This window comes from Maniola jurtina, chromosome 4, assembly GCF_905333055.1.
Source record: "Maniola jurtina chromosome 4, ilManJurt1.1, whole genome shotgun sequence".
NCBI classification, from domain to species: domain Eukaryota; kingdom Metazoa; phylum Arthropoda; class Insecta; order Lepidoptera; family Nymphalidae; genus Maniola; species Maniola jurtina.
Genome location: NC_060032.1, coordinates 8076680 through 8098410, shown reverse-complemented (window position 1 = coordinate 8098410; position 21731 = coordinate 8076680). Strand labels below are relative to the sequence as shown.

At 35.2% G+C, this 21731-nt stretch overlaps 2 protein-coding genes across 3 annotated transcripts in view; one reads left to right on the top strand and one right to left on the bottom strand.

Moving 5' to 3' along the window:
* LOC123864435 (pseudouridine-metabolizing bifunctional protein C1861.05) overlaps positions 1–21731 on the bottom strand; it is a 154060-nt gene that overhangs the window by 54454 nt on the left and 77875 nt on the right. The window lies entirely within an intron of this gene.
* Positions 1–21731, top strand: part of LOC123864438 (CD82 antigen-like) — a 78345-nt gene that overhangs the window by 17171 nt on the left and 39443 nt on the right. Inside the window, exon 2 of one of the 2 annotated variants that reach the window (XM_045904858.1) lies at positions 9567–9649. The exons of the other annotated variant lie outside the window; for it this stretch is intronic. The gene's annotated coding sequence lies outside the window, so the exon portion shown is untranslated. The remainder of the gene's footprint in view (positions 1–9566; positions 9650–21731) is intronic. 2 annotated transcript variants of the gene reach the window in all.

Genomic DNA, 21731 nt, shown 5'->3' with positions numbered 1-21731 from the left:
GTCTAAATATAAAACTTTTTAAAAGAAAAAGTTTTTGTCATTGAAAATGGAGCTGTTAGTTTTAAGAATCAACACTGCACTGTATTTGTGCATGGTTAGTGGGTTAAAAAGAAGTTTCAAGATTATGTAATCTTCTTTCATCAATTTTCAAGATTCTGTCAGGTTTTTATTAGCTTTAGTCATTTAGAGCTGTGAACAAAAAATTAAATTGGTAAAAGACTGCCGTCCTTAATTTAAATCTGAAAAGCTGCCAACTTCGAATAAAAACTCAAAGACTTTCGCCATAAACCCGTGGATTTGCCTGCTGGACCGAATTACTTCGCCTTTTATGCCAAGAATTTCCCAAATAATGTGGATAGTGAAACAATCCAGCAATTTAGGCAAGATTTTTTAAGCCAAGTACCGGAAATGTGTTTATACTTACCTAATTTACACTGTATTAAGAATTAATACATATTTAACTAGTTCTATGATGTATGACTTAATTGCTCTATGACACCATAGATATGTATATGACACACACTATTAATAGCTTAGAGGTCAGCGCTTAGTGATATGTTGTATAAAAGGAGAATTAATTGACTCTTACAACTTACAAGGTTCTAGAAACTTAAGTCGCGGAATAATAATACACAAAGTAATAAACAATACATTATTTGTAAAATAAGTTATCTATTAAAAGAATTGTTGCTGCAATAAGGCGAACTCCAAGCTTCAACCATCATAAGAAATGATAGGTAATTTCTAATTTTAGTGCTACTACGACGGAGTTAGATTCCTGTCACCAAGTCACCGAAGCAAACGTCTTTACACCGTCTTGCAGCGAAGGAACAACACCCCAACAGACTATACAGTACTATTTTTAGAATTAAAAATCAATGTACCGGCCAGTAAGTTCATTCACAAGGTTCATTTGCTTGCAGTTTCTTCGTGGAAAAGACAGACGAATCGATATTGTTCAGGGTGAAGGTTGGAACGTTAAAAAGATAAATAGTTCCTAAGTAGCACTTACTTAAACTAATTGGAAAAGTGCGAGACTTAAATTTTTTAAACATGGATAAATAACATTTAGAAATATAACAAGTGTAAATTGAAAATCACCTGAAAATAAGTCTACATTTGATAAACCTTTTACTTATCCTGTTACCACCTGTTACTCATCACCCCCCTGCTCCAATATTTGGACCTTGTGTGGTCTAGTGCTTGCAAGCCAAATACTAATCGAGATCAAATCGATGAGTTCAATCACGATACACATTCTGCTGTAGGCTGTAGGAAGAGAGGTATTTCACAGACTATCATGGTTGCATGTTCCGAAAAAATTAAAGACTTTCCACGAGATTTTCAAAAATCTAAATCAACGCGGATGAAGTCGCGGGTTAGTTTGATATATAAATGGCATTTTAAATCTCTGAACTGAATGGTGATGCTGATGCATAGAAATAAATAAAACCTAGTGGCGCTCCAAAATCAATGTGCTGATGTGTCTTTTATTCGATTCGAGATTTCTGTTCAATAATGTATGTTCACGCTTCTCATACATCATTTAAATATGATCCAGAGAAAATATTCCACCGTTTTATGAACACAAACTTTTAAATGTCACTCCGTCTGTTACTATTTTCATTACATTATGCTGAAGCCTAGCTGTGGATTTTGGATGTTATATGGATATAAAGTAAGTTTCATACAGGCAACTGAGTTGGCTATAATGAGGGTATGGATATAACGATATGTGAGCTGTAACAAATAAATGCACTTTCTTTCTTTCTATCTTTTTTACTTTCTATAGTAAAACTGAACCAACCTAGGACTTTACATGGTTACCTGCTGTTAACACACACCACTGTTTTGCCCATTGAACCACCGCCATGTAGACAATTTTTGTGAGTTTTGTAACTGACAGTAAAATGATTGCACTTGTTTTCTAATTTAAGCAGTCAATAGAATCAAAATTATGAAAATACTGTAAATTATGATAATTATGATAATACCACAGTTACAGTAGGTACAGAAATACAAAAACCAATCATAACAGATTTCTGTAGGTCTGTACCTTCTCTTAGCTTTAGATGCCCGAAATTAGGTGTTCGATACCAGGCTTGTTTATGAAGCAACTTGATTATCGCCATTTTGGCGCTAATAGCAGCAGTGAGTGTCATGTGAGCGTGCTCGAAGCTAAATGCTAGTGATATGGATGGGACATGACATCTGTAAACATAGTGTCAACACGAATACCATTTGCCACAACGTTTCAATTTTGATTCCCGGTACGTTCAGTGAGGCGGGCGCTTCGAATCGACACAAAAAAAAAACTGTAATTTTGAATAGAACACGTCTTCCAATGTACTTGTATAATAACCATTTCAGTGGCATTTACCTAAAATCTAAAAGTAGGGCCCTTAGTAGCATATAAAATACCGTGAAGGAAGTTTATGAAACTTTCTTTTACTTCCTTAATATGTGCGTGGAATAGAGTGTTGTAGACGGTTCGATAATAAAATACTCAATCGTTATAAGTCGGCTCTTGACTTTTGAGGTCACACGTTTAGTGATACGGCAAATTCTATAAAGATCTATTTCCCTGTCTTGCCGAACTGGAATGAGTTCGGACACGCAAGTCGGCCTTATTTATTTTTGTATTCCTCCGCCCTAGCACTTTTCCGGTGCTTGTGCGTACAGGGATTGATTAGGTATATTATTATTATTCTAACGGCCGAATACTAAAAGCTATATTAACAGTTAAGAGCTTTTATAGGAGTTAAGAGAGTTTCAAAACGCCAAGTGACCGTTTTTTAACATATTTTGATATTTGACGGTTCACCATGATTCAAACTTCATAGTTGCTTCCTGTGCTGGGGAAAATACGTAGAGAAACCGTCAGCTTATGTAAAATAACGAAGGCGGGATCGTAGTCCAGAATATCATGCGCTGTGGATACAACTTGTAGGTCACAGGCCACAGCACACACAATTCGTGGTTTTTGGAATTTCCCTTGTTATGGGGCGTCAACCGGAACCAGTTTGTTCGACTAGCCTTTAGCTTATCAACGTGTTATAAACTTAAATTGCAGAGGAAGTAATATTTCTTATGGTAGACGTGAATTTTAATTCGAAGAATAGGTACCTATTTGCGCAGTGTGTACTGGTATAAATGATGTAAATATACATAATATGGTCAAGTCCATAACGTAGACCGTATGGTATGCGACAGGTCGAGATGGTAATCGGGGTATGAGGTGGAGACACCACGCACACCCGCACGTCCCCACCTTGATTGCCATCTCGACCTGTCGAGCTATGTACTATAGCTACTGTTTTCGATGGAATAGGTTCTTAGACTGTAGTAATAAAATGATGTGATGTTTTGCATAGCGGTAGCGGGCTACATTTCATTATTATATTCATAATCTTATATATAAAAATCAATGTTTGTATGTTCGTGTTCTATAGGCGGCTAAACCGCTGATCAGATTGTTATGAAACTTTGGTAGGGTGTGGTTGTGAGGGCGCCCGAGATGGTTCCTGCTTCAAAAAAACTATAATATGAATCAAAAAAAATCATGTTTGTTTACGGCATTGCACCGCATGCCGGGTACAGCTAGTATATTAAAAAAATATTGTATAATAATAAAATTTTATAGATTAATATATTTTGCGATTAATTCTAAGATTGTTAATTACTAAAAAGTAGGTATCGTTTGAGTTAACGAGGTAGTTTTTATTTAACATTCAACATAAATCCATAAGAAAGCCGAGTATAAGCGAGGATTATGCTAATTTTTATTTAGCTTGCATCTTACTATGTAAATTAGCAACTCAACTTCTAGTATTTTCGACATTTTGGCATAATATAGTGGTAGATTGCGTGATTTCAACATAAAAATATCACCTACGAATATTAGAATCGAGTAACTTCGTCGGGGGTTCGACTCTAGACATGCACCTTTAACTTTTCGAAGTTATGTGCGTTATGCTTTAAGATGACAAACGTCGCTAGGAAACTTGCATGCCTGAGCGTTCTCCATAATATTCTCAAAAGTGTGAGAATTCTATCAATCCGCAGTTGACCATTGACTTGTACGACCAAGACCGTTCCCATTATGAGAGGAGACTCGTGCTCTGTAGTGGGCTGGCAATGGGTTAATGATAATAATGATTGATGATCATGAAAGTCAGATAAGTATTAAAGTAATCTTATTTACAAATCCATTGCTTTATCCATTTCCCCTCTAAGTTTACGACTTAGCTATTGGACACGGTAGGTATGTATACTACAGAGAGACTATTTACTTAAAAGGAAAGGAGGAAAGATTACTTTCCTTTTCACTTAGCGGGGAACGCGGTTATTTATCAAATTATGCTTCATTTTCCTTTTCCAAGACTTTGGTTTTCACAGGGACACAGTTGACACAGGGATTTTGATGAAAAGCTGATACGGGGTTTCCGGAACGCTACCCCGCCGAGTTGGATTAGATACGCAATGAAACTTTTTTCATTTTTTAAATTAACTTAGATATAAAGAATTCACAAGATCCGGCTCGAAGAACCATTCAAAGTAAAGTTAGCGGACGCGGCTCAAGGTCGGCCAACGTTTAGGATTCTTCCGAAGAGTTTGTTGTCTCTTGGTCATGAATTTTATCTCGATAATGCTTGCTCTATCAATCACTTGAATTTGGCATTGGATCATGGATGGAAGCCTCGTGATTCAATCAATGCCTGATGTGGAAATAACTCAATATCGAACGATAAAAACTTTTATGGCAAATGATGATCGGTAAAAACTGTGTTTTTAACCCCCGACCCAAAAAGAGGGGTGTTATAAGTTTGACGTGTGTATCTGTGTATCTGTGTGTCTGTGTATCTGTGTATCTGTGTATCTGTGTATCTGTGTATCTGTGTATCTGTCTGTGGCATCGTAGCGCCTAAACGAATGAACCGATTTTAATTTAGTTTTTTTTGTTTGAAAGGTGGCTTGATCGAGAGTGTTCTTAGCTATAATCTAAAAAAATTGGTTCAGCCGTTTAAGAGTTATCAGCTCTTTTCTAGTTTTCTTGTAGAAAAGAAGGTTAGATAACCGTTAGGTTCATAATATTATGTCAATTGACAAATGTCAAGCTGTCAAGATGGACGTTGCCTAAATACATAATTATTTATTTGAAAATGATGTTTTGGAAAACTCAAATACTTTGGATCGTCGGGGGTGTTATAAATTTTTAATTTACACTTGTGTCTATTTTTCATCAATGTGCTATCAGACATTGCACTGACAGTCTGGAAATGAGTTTTGTGCAGTAAAATATGATGTCGTTTCGTCGACTCTTGACAGGTAGATCTATAGGTGTTACGGTTTTTGTTCTCGCATTTGGAAATAGAAATTAGAATAGTAAAGCTGTACCTTCTACTAAACTATTTAACGTTTAAAGTTAATAGTATAATGATGAGAGACTATATACACGTGGTTCATTCCGTGATTCCGCTATTTATCTGTTTGTTTATTTTTGAAATCATAATGTAGGTAAATCACAACAAGAATAAAAGACTAATACTAGTATGAATCCGGAAGTGTATCTGTTATGTCTTTATGCTTTAACTAAAGAAACGTGAAGAAGTAACAGGAAAAGATTGTCTATGGGTTTACAAAAATTTAGATAAAACTGTGGTGTAGTTTAGCCTTGTAGAATAGACCTTTAGTTAATAGTTGAGAGAGGCGTAATAAACTTCGAATCAAGAGGACGTGTTTTTAATTTCGATACACCATACTCCGCACACTTCAAAAATTACAGAATATTCTAAATGTAGAAATGTACATACTTTAGAACTACTAATAAATCCTTAGATCTAAATTAAAATTAAGGATGTATCGAGCCCAATCAACCGGTGCGTACCGGATATCTGTAAAGCAGAACATCCGGTCTGATTATCCGCTTTATTGTTCAGAATATACTCGGACTCGTGCACTCATCTTAAGCCCGACTTATACCTAACAATGATATTTACTATATTATGTGCACGTGAATAAAACTTAGTTGATTTAGTAGGTACTAGATAATGCCCGCGACTTTTCTGCGTGGATTTAGGTTTTTCGGAATCCCGTGGGAATTCTGCTATTTTCAGGATAAAAAATGCCGTAGGAACTCTCTGATTTTCCGGGATATAAAGCAGCCTATGTCCATCCACAGGATTCAAGCTATCTCTCTGACTTTCGTCAAAATCTGTTAAACGGGTGGATTGTGAAAAGCTAGCAGACAGACCAGACCAGACCAGATAAAATAATATTGGTAGGTAATAAATAACGCCAAAATTTCAATGTTGCTTTATTTTTTTATTTACAGTATTTGATTCCCCTAGCGTAATCACAATCCAGAGAGCTCAGTTATAATACGATTTTCCGACCATTTTGCCTTCAAAAGGACAATTGAAATTGCAACTGGAACTGGCTTAATGGTAATGAAAAATACGACCGAGGCGACGCGACGTATTCACTTTTATGTTTTTGGGATTTCCATATTTTCATTGTATTGTTTGCTGGATGGATGAGACGTTTTTAGAAGATTGTTTCAGATCGTTGTAAAATGATGAAATTTTTGTGTATCTAAATAACGAAACTAGATTTATCATTTATTAAAAACTAGAGGATGCCCGCGGCTTCGCCCGCGTGGATTTCGGTTTTTAAAATCCCGCAGGAACTCTTTGATTTTCCGGGATAAAATGTAGCCTATGTCCTTCCCCGGGATGTATCCTATGTCTGTACCAAATTTCTTTAAACAGCGGTTGGGCCGTGAAAACGTAGCAGACAGACAGTCAGACACACTTTCGCATTTATAATATTAGTAAGTATACTAGATAGTATGGATGAACGACTTTTAACGTCAAGTTAAATAAGAGTGTTCAAATATGCAAGAGGTTTGGGCGTTCAGGTAGGCAAATTGCGAGCCCACAGTTTATTTTCGTTCTTCATTTTTTACTTGGCAACATCGGTTATGCCATTAAGTGAACCTAGGTTTATTGCCAGCCTATTAAAGTGTAGCTGCAGCCTGATGAATTTTACGACTGTAGCCTCGTATAATATAGACTTAAAGGAAGCGGTTTTCAGATGGAGTATGTAAGTACCTAATCATAATAAAACAATACGAATTGTCATCTAGTTATTTTTACCCAACTGCGGCAAAGCCAAAAGGAAGGGTTATGATTTTAGCAGTCTATGTATGTATGTATGTGGGTATGTATGTGGGTATGTATGTTTGTATCCAGATTCTGTGTGTTCCATCGTAGCGCCTAAACTACTGGGCCGATTTTTATGAATGAGGTGTCAATCGATTCGTTGTAAGGGTCCGGGACATATTTTATACCCTGGATTAACACTTAAGTAAAGTAAAGTAAAAGTAAATATTCTTTATTGTACACCAAGATAAAATTATAAATATATAAAATTATAACAAAATGTATTTCTGTACAAAAGTAAGCTACTTTTTATTCCGGAATATTAATGAGTTCCAATGGGATTTTTAAAAACCTATATCCACGGACACGAAGTCGCGGGCATCAGCTAGTCTATGTATAAAAGTTAAAACAGTTGACTTTCAAACGTGCCCCTGCCTGGAACGCTTTTGTAATGAAGTTTAATTGAATTGCTATAATGCATTGTTAGTTTTAAAGAAATGTAATTATATATTTTGCTTTTTAGGTAATCTTCGAACTGAATTAGCTTATTTTAGTGATCTAGATTACTAATTACTATCAAAAATAGTTATACTTACCACGCCACATCTAGCCACGCGTAACTGTTAAAAAACTAAGAAGTTTCGCTTCGTGTACCTACTTTGGCAGCATAACCTGAAAACGGCATCCACGTTTTAATATTTCTGACATAAAGCAAAAAAAAAAAACAACAAGGTAGAGAGGTACTGAATACGTGCTTGAATAGTTCAAATTTTTTTAAAAAACGTTATCTGACAAAAGTTCATTCCGAATGGCAGTTCGCTGTCAGTAACTGCGGGAGTCGACAGTGCGGATTAAAAATGTACAATACGAATAACATCGCATGCCAAGATCGTTTTATACTTTTTTCTTTGTACGGTTCGTTTGATTGCTTTTATTCTTTGTTTGCTGCCATAGAAGCTAAGGAAAGTTAGCAAATTATAAAGGCAACCAGGCAACCATTGCAACATAAGTAAGTCCCAAAGTGTGCGATTGGCCATCGCGATAGAATTTTAGCATTTTTCGTACTAGCTTTCGAAACTGTTTTATTTGGCGTTTTAGTTCTTATCTACCCACTATAATATACTATACGCCTTTTTATTCAGATACTAGTTAGCCCTTCACTGCAATCTCACCTAGTGGTAAGTGATGATGCAGTCTTAGATGGAAGCGGGCTAACCTGGGAGGGGTATGGCAGTTTTATTAAATCTATACCTTATACTCTTTGGTTTCTACTCGGCATCGTACCGGAACACTAAAACGCTTGGCGACACAGCTTTACCGGTAGGGTGGTAACTAGCCATGGCCGAAGCCACTCAATACGTAGGTATATTATGAAATAGCTGACCAAAAAAATGAAAAAATCGTACAATTTTTGCAATAAATGCATTGTGTGCATGGTCTTATTATATTTTTATTGCTCACGTGTGGTAGAAGTCTAATTTATAGTTTTAACAATAACGGTGAAATAAAATCCACTTTACGAGGTACGAGCAAATGTACTTATTTATTTTAAATTGAATTTTGAATTCTCAATGAATACATTAGCTATAAAATATTGTCGGTACCTAATATTGCAAAACCCCGGGACTATTAATATCATAACCGCGTTACTCAGAAACATAAAATTGTTCGTTAGAGCTCTAACCAGCTGGTAGAGCGTTAAAATTAAAAGCCATTTTTTTCAATATTGAATTTGCATTATCAGATAATATAGGTGAGGAGCCCGTGGACTGAAAGATGTCATCGCGAAAATCAGTTTAGATGAAAATTGAATACATTGAAAACCATACAAACAAATAATTAATATTAAAACAATGTAATGTTTAAAACACTATTTTTGAAGAATTTTTATCAAAACGTTGAATTCAACCGTCTTCAAAGTCTCCGAATGAAGATTTTCCTTGCACTAAACCGTTATAAGACTAGGGCGACACAATCAACATTAAGTTTGCATGAAATGTAGCAAAGATAGGCAAATTTTTGTGTAAGTTATAGAAATCATGTTGGTTTTCATTCAAACTCGAATTCGCGATGTTAGTATGTACAGATCTACGTTTTATGTAACGTTGTTCAGTACAGGCTCCTGAGTCGTGGACTACAATATTTGCTAATTAAATATCTATGTACATTGTACGTACCAAACCCAGGTAGTTGTCATGTTACTAGAGTCCTCTAGTCCTTAGAGAGTAAAATATAGTCTCAACCTGGCAAGGAGGACGAGTTGTGCTTTTTTGTGAATAATATTTTTTTACCTACCTTGTGATTTTTAAATTTGAAAGGTAGGGTAATATTAATACAAAGCAGTTTCGTCTTTCGTCGTCTCGTTTGTATAATTACAAAGGTATCTCATTTATTTTGTTTCAGATTGCTGCAGCTCTGGCCGGAGCACTGGTTCAACATAATGAAGCTCGTTAGTAAACTATATAAAGAAACACTTGAAAAGAGAGGTACTAATTTACACATTATTTTAAACTTAAACACAAAATACCTAAGTTTATATTAATCACTAAGCATCCAGTCACCTTTTCCTTTTGTAGATTTAAATATATAAAAGGAAAAGCTAACTGACTGACTAACTGATCTATCAACGCACAGTTCAAACTACTCTACAGGTTGACCTTTGGAATGCAGATAAGTAGCTATTATGACGTAGACATCCGCTAAGAAAGGAGTTTTGAAAATTCAACCCCTATGGGGATAAAATAGGGGTTTGAAATTTGTACTTTTGTGTTTTGTCCACGCGGAAGAAGTCGCGGGCATAAGCTAGTATTAAAATAATCCGCAAGACAAAATAATTTAAATATCACGTTGCTTATTGTAACATGTAAAGCCAAAATCTCCTGAGGATGCTTCGGTGTCAAAGTGACATTGTGCGTTGACTGTAGTAGTAGTATTGTGTAATAGTGGTGCGTAGGTACGTACCTATTGCTGTTTTCCTGCATAGTGCATGCGTGGCTCGTTCGAAGGTTCGCTTCATCCAAGTCTACTAGAAATCTGTGCCTTTCAAGCAAGATGGCGTTTACGTTTAACTCTCTTACTCCTTGAAACTTATTTTACGAAAAGTTTATCGTAAAATCTGATCAAAAATAATTGAATTTGATATTGTCATAAAAAAGGAGTAAAACGTATTTTTAGAGTGATAGATAGGTAGGTATAGAGAACGCTGCGTAAACGTGTGATGTGGGTTCATAAACCTCTGAAATTGAGTTTGTTTGCGCTGAACCATGAAATTAAACATTTGTATCACATATTCTGTTTATATTCATATTGGCTACTGAAATAGGCTATATCTATTTGAAACATACAGGCTAACAAACTGTTTTGTTTTGTTAACTAGGTACACGTCGTGTATTAAGAATATATATGAACACGTGCTATTTCAAAACTTTTATGTTATACATTATTTTATTTAGTTTTCCTTAGTTTGCTTACTTGTAGGGTAGGTACCTAAACAATTAGGTAGGTAGCTTTCCGCTAAAATGCGTAAGAGGTGCACTAATACGCGGCTCATATGACTTTGTTGTTTGTTTGATGTTTGAGTCCCTTTAAATTTTCGCTTCACTCAGGAATGGTCATCCCAAAAAAACATTATAGGTAAAGTTCACAATTGAAACGCTGTTAACGATGTGTATTAATGGACTAGTGGTCTATTAAAACTTTTCTGTTAACTACAGGTTGTTTGTTGTTGTTAATCGAGAACTCGAATCCAATTTCAGCATTGCGCTAACGATTAATTGCTCTTGAAATTTTTCAAAAGCTGTTCATTTAAAGAGGGAAAGAGTTTCTATCGTATTTCAGAGACCTGTTTAGCTTGTTTTATAATTATTTCACGTTAGGTATATTTTTCTGTACATATTTAGAAATTACGAAGTCTCGGGTTTGATCCTGGGTACGTATTCTAACTTTTCGGGGTTATGTGCGTTTTAAGTATATATTTAATTTAGTAAATAAAAGAGTACCTATCACGAGTGAGTCATGTCTAAAATAACTAAGTATAGTGTTATTATGGTAAATAGGAAATCCTGAGTGGTATTGTTAGTAATTATTATCAGTACTTACCACTTAAATATTAATCACTGCTCCCTCTAATTGGCTTTTAAGTTACAACGTACGTGTCGTACCAATTTAATAACGGGGCCGGGGGTAAGCTTTTGAAATAAAAAGTCTATCTTTGAATCGATCTTTGATTGTTTTCGGAAGCTCAAGCGTAATTGATACTCTAACAGAATGGTGAACCACGTTCGAGAAATTTAATCACGTTCTCTTAACTGCCAATGTTAGCATTGTATTCAATCTAGCTTCTATTTAATCTAAAATTGATTTAATATTGTTAGTTTTCACAAACTAACAGTGATTTTTCAGAGTTTTTATTGAACTCTACTGGCGGAAAACTCTCATCTCACTCTAATCATTTTGATCTAGGCCAGCTCACTACTGAATAAAGATCTCTCCTCTCTGAAAGAAAAGGGTAAAGAGAACGATTAGAATGATAAACTTCGAGTTGGAAAATTTTACTTGAACTCTACTTGAAGTAAATTATGGTTTACTTTATACACCATGTTTGATAAATCGTATAACATGACAAAATGAGTACTCATGTTAAGCAAATAATTGGTGCTCTAGATTTATTCGTTGTCTCTGTTACTTGACAAACGTGCAAACGGTCCTTCGAGTTCACAGAAGTCTTTTACGAGTTCATTTCCACGATCAGCTGCTTGCAGGGTTGTTACATGTGAGTTCAAATCGAATTCTGTAAGTCCTCATTATCTCCCACGAGTGTCACACTATGAGGCTTATTATTTTTTGGTACGTTTACACATCGATCCTAATCTAAGCTTGCCGGGATGTTACGGACATTATCTAACACTTTGTAATAGGTATAAGGTGCACAAACACGGTCAACCTAGTAATTAAAATGTACCTTTACCCTTATCCTATTATAACCTTTATCGTTATTAATAAATAATGGGTAGGAACCTACTGCGGCAAACTTGCTTTGTGCGTCAACGTGGTTGATATAGACGTGCTGCCTCAGAAGAGGGATACGTTTTTGTCTCAGTTGAGTCAGCCCATACCAGCCACGCCAAGCAATGTTTCGCGAGGCAAAAAAATTGGGGTACAATAACAGCTGATGTTGTTCTGACGACAAAAGTTATGTTCGGGACTAACAAACAATTATTTTGACTACCATTTCATCATCCCAGTACTTGCTCAAGCGAGGCAAAAACAGTTTAATTAAAATGTAGTCGAAACCTTTCAAAGTCCAAACCTGCGGAGCTGATACAAGAGAGAGGCGAAATTATAAGCTTTATGTAAACTCCCAAAGGTGACGCATACAAACAAACAGAGCATAGACGACGCCATAATTAAACACATTGGTGGTCAATGTTTACTGAGATTGGGGATATAGGTATAGGGACAGAACAAAGTGAAGCTAATGAAGTTAACGAACTGAGGAAAAAATACCTACTGTAGCTTCGTTTGCGGCCGCGGCTTAGGTTAATATTAGTTTACTTTGTTATTTTTATAGTATCATCTACAATTCTACACGTACAGTTTTGCACGGGCGTCATTTTGAATTCGGCATCTAAAAAACTTAAAATTTCTACTCTCTACCTAATAATATTATGGTTCATGAGACACAGCCCGCTGACAGACAGAGGAACTGACGGATGGACAGAGAGATCGTCAGTGGAGGCTCACAGCTTAGTAATAAGGTACCATTTGGACACCCTTTGTGAACAGAACTTTATAAAGCTCTCTGAGCGTTTAATGAAGTTAGACAATGTTTTTAACCCCCGACCCAAAAAGAGGGGTGTTATAAGTTTGACGTGTGTATCTGTGTATCTGTCTGTGGCATCGTCGCTCCTAAACGAATGAAAGGATTTTAATTTAGTTTTTTTTGTTTGAAAGGTGGCTTGATCGAGAGTGTTCTTAGCTATAATAGCTTATAGAGGTTTTTGTGTCGGGGGTTTTTAAAATTTTGAGTTATTATTTACATTTTTTTACGGTACGATCCAAGCATTATAATATAAGTTCATCAGAATATGAATCGTAGGCCTTAGCGGGACTCTGTGAAGGCTATAGCATGGCTCTCTATTAAAGTATAAGTGGAGAATATAATACTTGTAAAGTCTTAAAAAAGACTTATTTTATATTTTGGAAAAATTCGTACTTGCTCATAAAATATTTATACTAGTAGAAAATTGTATTGAAATGTTCAGACTGAATTGATCATATGTAAAGTAAGCATTCACTACATATTCTACATATAGGTAATAGAGTCATAATATTGTTGCCCGAAAGAATAAACCAACCTAAAACTTCCATTACATTTCTATCAATAATATCAACAACATAACCTCGTTCCTTATAGATAAACAGACCACTTACATAATACAACAAACAGCCAACCTTCTTATAACAGTTCGTATCTGTACGTATTGCGAAACTTCGCTTACTTTTTTTCGAATGAGAGACACAATAGTCAAATATTGCAAAACTTCAGAGTTTCCGTGTGCCTCGGTAACTTATTGGCTCGTGATATTACACTACTATGTGCTTGCGTTTTGTGCCCGCGGGTACTAAAAGTTACATTATTATCTTGCAGCTACTGCGGTAGCTTAGGTATAATATTTCTTTCATAGCGTTGAAATTATAATTTACTAGTTGATGCCCGTGAGTAGCTACGTCCGCATGGATTAAGGTTTTTTTTATAAATCCTGTGGGAACTTTTTGATTTTCCAGCATACAAAATAGCCTATAATATCTATATATATCGTGGACTAGCTGTGCCCGCGACTTCGTTCGCGTGGAATACTCTGTACGTTAAAAATGTTCGCCGTGATTCTTTAAATTGACATAACTTTTTTATTTATGAACCGATTGACATGAAATAAACACTAAATGTTAAGTGAAGCTTACTACAATATATTAGTGAAAACCGTATCTAAATCGAATAAGCCGTTTCTGATATTAGCGTGCACAAAAACACAGACAAACAGATAAACAGACAAAAAAAATTAATTACAATTTCGGGTTCGGCATCGATATAATAACAACCCCTGCTACTTTTTTTTTATATATTTCCATTGTACAGACACTACTTTTCTACAATTTTATTATATGTATAGATATAGATGATATCCACGATTTCGTCCACGCGGATTTAGGGTTATAAATAACTCCTGGGAACTTTATGATTTTCCGCAAAAAATTAACCTACGTCCGTCCCCCGGATACAAGCTATCTTTGTACCCGTCAAAATCAGTTAAAATAATCGGCCGTGAAAAGGTAGCTGACAAACAGACAAATACATTTTCGCATTTAGAGTACGACTATATTTTTTTACTCACAGTTCAGTTAGTACTTCCTCTGGAATTTGTTATATTTTGTATCTATGAATTGTTAACAATTGGCCTGTCTATTGATGCTTTATCTTTGAAACGTGATTTCGAAAATGTGCTTGAAACGCGTTTTGATAACTTTTTGTGTTTTAGTATATTTTATCTGTAACAGTAATAGGTGAGAAAAATTTTTTCACCTATTACTGTTACAGGCAAAATAGGCAAGATATAGGCAGATAAGGCACGGACTTTCACTATCGCGAAATTGCCTTTTATCTTCAAGCACCAGCCTCGTTTCGAGCGTCCTTATTTCGGGCCTATCAAATCATATGATATAACTTTCTCAATAGGATCGAAGTAGTGTGGAAAAAGAAACAAAGGCCATCATTAGCGACAGCCCATTTTAGTTTTATCAGATAACGAACGACGAAAAACAATAGGCATAGGTACTTGTGTAAATAAATGACTATTGACCCAACCGAGTTTAACACAGCCTTGCGTTAAATATATTACAATAATAAACACCTTCTTAGTAAAAGGTTTAAAATAGTAATGAAACCAGTATTGAATTGCACTGAGAAGTTAAGATACAAACATTTTTTTACCGGAATTGTACCTGTTACTAAATTTATATGGGTCCAACCTTTAAAAAAAAAAGAAAATTATCAAAATTAGTTCAGATTTGACGAAATTATGAAGTAATATCGCTAAAAATTTTCATTTTTTATCCTGAAAGAACCCAGTAATTTTTCAGAACAAAACTTTCCTAAATGCTAACCCAAGGTCAGCTATGAGTATCATTCAGTAGTTTCAGTTTGATCCGCACACATGCAGACAGACCGAATAACAGACAAAGAAATACTGTTTTGGGCTCTATATCAGTAATAAAAAAAAACCTCTGATTAGTATTTTCGAAAAAAAAAACATCCACAGTTAGATGTTTTCGACGAAAAACGTACTTTGTCATCTCTGACTCAGAGGTTTGCAAATACGAAACCATTACGTATATGGTAACGTTGATCATCTAATAACAACCACTGGACCTTGGAACTTTTAGAAGACGCATCTAAAAATATGCAGAACATCGGAAGCTGCCAAATTTCGGTCTTGATTATTATCATTACAATTTTATTATACTTATATCAATAGGTGATCAATGCAGAAGGCGTCGTACGAAGTGCCACGACAGCTAAGGAAAGTTCTACTTTGCGCCTGGCACTGGTTCACCACAAACATTAGCAATTTACTTAACTGGCTGTGTTAGCACTGCTTTATGGAATAGATTTTCGCGCCAGCCACCGTTTTGCGCAGTTCGTGCCAATGAACTAGCTCAATTTGTGCAAATCGCAGGTGAACAACTCACCTTTAAACATCTACAATAGCTGAATAGAATTCAATAACTTAAATTGGTTGGATATCCCTGGTTAGGGCTGTCAAAAGAAAAAAAGAAACTCCTCGTCTTATTATCACTATCCATGTTACTACCCTTATTGTAAATGCGAAAGTGTGTGTTTGTTTATCCTTCAATCACGTCGCAACGGAGCAACCGATCGTCATGTTTTTATGCATGGGTTAAAGACCTGGGGAGTGGCATATGCTACTTTTTATCCCAAAAAATCAAAGAGTTCCCAGGGGATTATTAAAAACTTAAATCCACACGGACGAAGTCACGGGCATCAGCTAGTAATTAATAAGACGGGTCACGGCACCCGGTTATCGATGTTTATTTATTTTTATATTTGGTTTTATATTAGGTTTTATTTAGTGACCGAGGGAAATGTAGAACTTGTCTGGACGTTGGATTTGTCTTGACATATTCGTTTGAATACATGTTTTAAATAAAAGTTTGTTTTGAAAAAAAGTTTATTTTTAATTGATGATGTTATTATAATTATTGCTGTGAATGCTTTTCGTTAGGATTTTGGACAACCCTGTTGCAAGATGCAAAGTGTAGACTGAACTTAAATGATGTCTACGCTTGCCAAGTTTCTTGCCACGTTTCCATTTGACCTGAAAATAAATGCGTCTTTTCTTAGTTATTGACGATCAGAGTCTCTCGATTCCTATAAAATAATTATAATTTAAGAGTCAGTCTTTATTTTATTCTGACATATTTCCCGGTTTATGTTAAAGGAAGAGACCATTAAAAAGATGTTATACCTATAAAATATGAATGTACAAGTTAGTACTAATACTCCATGTCTGATATAAATTTATATTAAGCTCTGAAGCGCAGTTTCCCGGTGGTTTCCACGGAAATCGTACTATTTCCTAGAACATTCTGTAAAACCCGCTTTTACCGAATGTTTGTAAAGCTTAACATAATAGTAGCATTCCGTAAAATAAGCGCGAATATATGTGGGAAATATCGCGGAGGAAATTGTGTAGCGCCTCGCTATATTCATTTTTATACTGTGGTAATAGCCTCCTTGCATGTCATGAATTCCCACTGTACTATCATCAAAAATAAAATTTACGTATTCAAATCCATGTGTGAAATCGGGGTTTTACCGAGAACTTACACTTTTCACTGCTTTTCTTAATAATACATATGTATTTTTATTTAATTCCAATACAAGTTAGACCTTGACTGTAATCTCACTTGGTGGTAAGTGATGATGCAGTCTAAGATGAAAGCGGGCTAGGTTGGGATGGATATGACATAACCTACTTATGCCGGATTTCATGAAATTCCTGTTGAGTTTCTACTCTCTACGCGGCATTGTATCAGAACGCTAAATCGCTTTGAGGCACTGGTTTTGCCAGTAAGATGGTAACTAGCCACGGCCGATGCCTCCTACCAGACTAGACCAGAGAAAATTTAGGAATTTAAAGTCCTCCATATTTCAAAATCCTTTCTCTGTAGGGGGTCTATATTATTATAATGAAAACAGGCAAAGAACCTACATCAAAATCACAAGTATCTAGACCCAACGGTTTGAGCTGTAGGTACGTTAATACCTTAGCCATTATAGATTACGACCGATGGTACCTACGAGTATTATAAAATCTTATTTCCGCATGACGGATAAGGTGGGTTTATCTTAAGCCATGCACAGGATAGCATGAATAATTCTTTGTTTGCACATAGAAAATACGAGTATTATAACCGGACTGGTGGCTTAGCGACTAAGCATCTCTACGTGCCTCTGACCACGATCTTTTAATGAATATTTTATAAATAACTGATTTAAGATTCTTTACTTAGTAGGCACTATTTTTTTGTTATGACTCCGTCATATTTACAGCCTACTAGATGGATGCCCAACGACTTCATCCGCGTGGATTTAGATTTTTAAAATATCCCGTAGGTACTCTTTAATTTTCTGGGACAAAAGTAGCCTATTTTAGGTACTCTCCTAGTCCTAGTTATAGATAAGTACTTAGGTACTAGGTAGTATTATGGGTAGGTCTTAGGTATTTGGTAGTATTATATGTATGTAAGTACTTAGTCCTAGCTATATTTATGCAAAAAATTCACCTTTTCCTTGCTCCGTTGAAGCGTGATTGAAGGACAAACCAATAAACCACTATACCAACAAACTAACAAACAAACACACTTTCGCATTTACAATATAAGTAGTGTTGGGTAGTAATTGCACTCGGGAATAATGTAGCTATCTATCGATGAAAGAATTTTCAGAATCGATAATTTGTTCCGGAGATTACTTACGTCATACATCCAAAACAAACTTTACCCCTTTATAATATCGTGTAGACATTGAGTCTGAGAGATTGGTCACAAGTTTTTTGAAAAGCAACGTAAAGCCACGGTTAATTGCCTCTACGGTTATCAAAGGGTTGCCTCGTTACTTTCACAAAGAATCAGCTAAGTTTAGTGCAAAATTCAACCAGCATTCCTATTGCCATTCCAAGTGGACGCGATTGTTTAAATATAAGTTAATGCATGACTGTAGTTAATATAATAAATTCATATAATAATTGCGACAGTGTGTCTGTTTGTAACATTTTTAGGATTCAACCCGTGAATCGGTGCGATGAGCGGATCAAATCTCAGAGATGACGAAGATAGTATGATACTTTTTAGTTCTTATACTGAAATTCAGGTTCAATCCCTAAATCTACGCGAAATCGTCGTAATCAGATAGTTATAAATACTCATAGAGAATTCTTAACACGCGTAAATAAGCGTTCTAAAAGTTTAAATTCACGTGGGTCTAAATATGGAAGCAGAAGCCATTCTATATACCTAACAAAAGCTTCACGTTTCTTCCTACGCGCTAAAATTGTTATCAATGTAGATGGAAGGAAATAATATTAAGTACTTAGGTTATTTATGACTAAAATTATATTTTGTTTCAGCACAAAAGATTGCAGTAAGGTGTAGATTTGTATAATATTCTATTTATACAATCTATACCAACCTCAAACCGCGCCTTCACAAGCTAACAAAATATTTATTAAATAGAACAGCTACTTATTATTTGATTCACAACTACGTTATGTGCATTATTATATTTTATCCTGAATCGATTATTTTTTATATTGTGGTACGCAAACTTAGATAGCGTTTTTCTACAAATGTGACGTTCTAAATAAGTGATCTTTGACTGATTAAAAAATCTCCGATGCAAGTTTTGGTTGTCATAAGCTCCTGAGACCCCTGAGACTGACTATGTTGTTACAAATTGCAGCATTTTCCAAGCTGAGTTAAAATTAAAATCTTTAGGTGTCGCTGTTTATCTGCTTCTTTTAAATGTTTTGAAAACTTTTAGCAAACAAAAAACTTTGTCTATGGATATTGCAGGTCAACGATTTTCATTTAGAATGATTGAGCAGATTCAATAACTTAAATTGGCAGCCCTATAATATGGGCGGGTTGTCGCAAATACTAACAGTCACTTTACGTTTCATTACTCTGATATGAAAACCACAGAATAAATGAATACTCCCACTCTTGTGGTCAAAACGAACGTGTTCATTAACTCTTACGACGAACATGGCTTAATATTCCGAGAGCCCGTGGGAAATTTTGAGTCAGCCACGGTTCGACTGCACTGGAAGGTTTAGTAGCCAAACCGAGAAAAGGTACAGGTAGATTTGATTACTCATTTTCATTTTATAGCAAGAAATCCTCTGGGGAAATAATGCTTTTTTTTTGTTCCTTGGTGATTGCGATTAATAATTATGTATTAAAACTGATACAATCGATCCAATAAACAAATATTATTGAACAAATAATACATATTGAATAAGTAAATCATGTAGCTAATTCTGTTGCAAAGAATCTCTAAACTAAATCGGCTGCGGCAGGTTTAGGCATATGTACTTATATCTGATGCAATCATTTTACGCAGGGAGTATTATGACGGATAGCAATATAATTAGTCCTGTCATTTAGCAATTGAGTACGACAGAATTAGCTTTATTAACGAAATTTTCAAATGAAATCAATCTTAGTACAATAACCTATGGAACCATGGCTTCTTCAAATGTTTTCGGTTATAAGATGTTTCATTTATCTGTAACACTTGGCAACTCTGTAGTTGTTACAAAGTAGTATTTGCTGCAAACTGCAAACTTAAGTATCTCTGGCTTCTTCTTGCCAAATTTCACTTCATATTTTATTCCAGTTTTAACAGGGCTCTCTCCGTCACTCGCTTCATACAATCGCAGTTCCAATTTCATTTGAATATTAAGCAACCAAAGTCCATGAAATTTTGCAGACATATTCTAGAAACTAATATCTTAGAATTATTAATAATGTTTCTTTATGTTTTCGTTTTATAATTTTTTCTTTGTTATGAATTCTTAAAGCGGTACAGATTTATATTACAACTTATAAGACAGTAAAGGCCTATGTCCAGCAGCGCTGCTTATGTGTGGCATAAAGGCTGATGTAATGAAATTACTTATAAGACAAATACAACGGACGGAAACTATATTGCAGGACGTCATACTAAATGCGCGCGTATGAACTTGGTCAAAATAATATGATTGCCGCTATTTTAAATTATGGAATTCTCAAATCCAATTGTGTTTCGTACCGTACGTAGGTACTTCAATTTGCTACACCACCGCCGCGCCATAGAAGCAAACACAAAGCAAAGTTACAACATGCGAGTTTAAACTTATTTTCTACAGTAGTAATTGGGAGGAAGTTACGCTGTTCGCCGTTTATACAAACGAGCTAAAAAACCTCATTAATCGACGTACTCTTTGTTCTGCTAATATACTTACCACATACGTACCGCGGGCTGACTGTTTAATTAAAATTTTGAACGAAGGTAATTTTTAGGAACGCGTCGCTATAATTTAATTTTATATTCGCTACGGGCGGGGGCGATAATAATCTGTATTATTTATAGCTAAATATTTCCTATTCCTAACTTCGAGCGATGTTAATGGGAAATTTCGCTCATTTTACACGAACGAGTGAATGAATGAGCTTATTACAAAATGAAGGGCTCATAAAGAGGATGGTCTAAAAACGTTAAAATGGAACCCATTAGTGTTACCCAAATACGCTACGGCTCTGAAGTTAATACGATTTTCATTTCAGCAGCTTTGAAAAATAGTTCATAAAAGTTAAAACAACTTCTACCGACTTCCACTAGTTCTGATTTGTATTTTAAAATGACAGAAAAGTTGGGATTTATAAAGTCGTGGTTTATATGATTACTAATCTTTTTACCCGACTATGAGACTTACGAGTTCAGCAGTTTAGTAGATTGTCTGGTTTAGTATGTTTGTCAGTTTTTCGGTTTGGGTATAATAATTGTCAGACTGTCCATTCAATTTTGATAAAGGAGGTATCAATGACTGCATCTTAGCGTTCCACGTGCCTTAAGTTATATCGTTAGATACAGTAGATTCCTCCCATATCAATGTTTATATCCATGTTAAAGCGATAAACAAAAGTACGTCAAAAAGAATAATAAAGAAAAATATATTAAAAGGGGTTTATTCGTAGTGCGCTCCAAACAAACGTTGTTTGGTTCTCATTTGAATACTAACCAAACAAACTCAATGAAGTTTTGTAGCTACGTTCTAGGAAATAGCATCTATGTCTGTGGCGTTCCAGATTTCCGTTAAAATATTCAGTTTCAAAGTTACACAATCTCAATAATTTACATATAAATCTTTAGCTTGTATAATTTTAAAACTAGTTTTTTTTTACAGAAAACTGGCAAACAAATTGAATATTAGTTTCTAAAACGTG